The sequence below is a fragment of the Manis pentadactyla genome, chromosome 6 (assembly GCF_030020395.1).
Source record: "Manis pentadactyla isolate mManPen7 chromosome 6, mManPen7.hap1, whole genome shotgun sequence".
In the NCBI taxonomy this organism is placed as follows: Eukaryota; Metazoa; Chordata; class Mammalia; order Pholidota; family Manidae; genus Manis; species Manis pentadactyla.
In genome coordinates, this window is record NC_080024.1 from 89,339,678 (window position 1) to 89,342,389 (window position 2,712).

Genomic DNA, 2,712 nt, shown 5'->3' on the forward strand with positions numbered 1-2,712 from the left:
TCCATTTAGCCTGATGCTGTCAAGTTGGTCAGTGTCCACCTCACCCGAATCACACCTGCTCCTCTCAGCATACACATTATGTCTCTAGGACAGAGGCACCACTGTGACATCGTGGAATCTCCAGGCAACAGTGCTGCGCTTACAAACTCCACCCACGGGGGGGGGGGCAGTGCCCAGCCTTGCGGAGCTGCATCATCTTAGCAAACATTAGAGTTACTTACCTCCATACATACACATATATATATATAGATATAAATATCTATATATATATATATATGCATAATGATATCACTCATCATTACAGTATCAGAACAAACAAAAAACTGAAGAAGGAAACAGCAGCAGTCTCAGAAAACCCAAGAATGGACTAAAAGTTAACAGAGGGAAAGAGACTGAGGTGTATGGGTGGGAATGGAGGGATTAGGGAGGGGCGAAGTAAGGACACATTAGAAGAAGAATATATAATGTGGGAGGGGTGTCACAGACAGGGCGGAAAAACACAGAAAAGACAAGTAGGGATTCTACAGTATCTTACTATGCTCATGGACAGTGACTGCAATGGGGTATCTGGGGGCACGTGCGTGATGGGGGGAGTCTAGTAAACATAATGGAACTCATCTAATTGTGCATTAATGACAGAAACATCCATGGATAGATAGGTAGACAGATAATAAATGAATGAATGAATGAATGAATGAATGGATGCATGGATGGATGAATACATACATACACACATACATACATACAAACATACATACATAAGGAATGCAGCAACCCAGTTCTAGAAAGACATCTGCACCCCTAAATTTATGGCAGCACTATTCACAATAACCAGTCTACAATTACATAAGGAACATTAAGGTTACTAGACTGCCCAGATCATCAAGTCGCCCCCCAGACCCCATTACACTCACTGTTCACCAGCATAGTAAGATCCTACAGAATCACTGCTTGAATTCTCTGAACTATACTGCCTTCCCTATAGAATTCCCCCCCACATTATGTGAGCTAATCGTAATGCCCCCTTACCAGCCTGCAACCGTCCTTCACAACCAGCCTTCTCAGTCCCTTAACCATTCCTACGTTGGTGATGGGGGGAGTGTAATAAACATGATGTGATCCACATAATTGTAGATTCATGATAAAAAAATAAATGAATAAACAGATGAATGAATGAATGAATGAGACATTGCCGCCCCCAGTTTAAAAGCGACACGTGCATCCCTATGATTACCACAGCACTATTCTCAACAGCCAAGCTCAGTGTCCATCAGTAGATGAACAATGGAATATTATTCAGTCATAGGAAAACAAATCACACCATTTGCAGAAACACGGATGGTGTGAGAGGGCATCATACTCAGTGTAATAAGGCAGGCAGGTGGAGAAACACAAGGATCAAATGATATCACTCGCCTGTGCAGGAGGGGAACCAAGAGACATCCGAAGAAGAAAAACGGCACCACAAGAGTGGACTCACAGTTACCAAAGGGAAAGGGATGGACGTGGACAGGTGGGAACGGAGGAAAATGTCAGGCGGAGCGGGGGCGAATGTGCACATTACCTTTGGCATGCATAAAGCAGAAGGGGGGCACGGGGAGGGACGTACGACACAGAGAAGACAACAAGGGATTCTACAGCATCTTAATATGCTCATGGACAGTGACTGCAATGAGGTATGTGGGGGCATCTCATTGTGGGGGGCAGTTTACTAAACTACATGAGACTCACGTAGATGAAGACTAATGATAAATAAATAAATAAATAACAGATATACAAGTGAGTAATGAACTAACTAAATATATTCATACATCCGGACATACAGAAATAAACACTAGAATACAGCAGCCCAGTTTAAAAAAGACCTGTGCACCCGTATAATTATCACAGCACTGTCCACAACAACAGACAAGGTAAGTGTCTATCAGAGGATGAAAAGTGGAATATTATTCTGCCATATGCAGAAACCAATCCTACCATGTGCAACAACATGGAGGGAGGTAGAGGGTATCATGCTCAGCGAAATAAGCCACGCAGAGAAAGACAAGTGTCAACTGATTTCACTCACCTGTGGAGTACCAGAAAAAAGAAAAGGAGTGATAGAAAAGGACAGTAGCAGCCGCACCGAACCCAAGAATGGACTCACACTTACCAAAGGGAATGGGACTGAGGAGGATGGCTTAGGAGGGAAGGGAGAGAGGGAAAATGGGGCATTATGAGTGGCACACAGGGTGTGGCCCGGCGGCAAGCTTAGGTAGGTCCGTATAACATAGCGATGATCAGCAGCACTTCTACAGCATATTCCTGGGCTGTTGGGACAGCGACTCTTACGGGCTACGTGCTGGGGACTTGACAGTGGGGGTAGTCTTAGGAACCATAATGTTGTTCATGTAACTTTGAAGTAGTGACAACAAAATGAAAAGGAACACACAGTACCTTGGCTCTGGATTCCATTTAGCCTGATGCTGTCAAGTTGGTCAGTGTCCACCTCACCCGAATCACACCTGCTCCTCTCAGCATACACATTATGTCTCTAGGACAGAGGCACCACTGTGACATCGTGGAATCTCCAGGCAACAGTGCTGCGCTTACAAACTCCACCCACGGGGGGGGGGGGCAGTGCCCAGCCTTGCGGAGCTGCATCATCTTAGCAAACATTAGAGTTACTTACCTCCATACATACACATATATATATATATATAGATATAAATA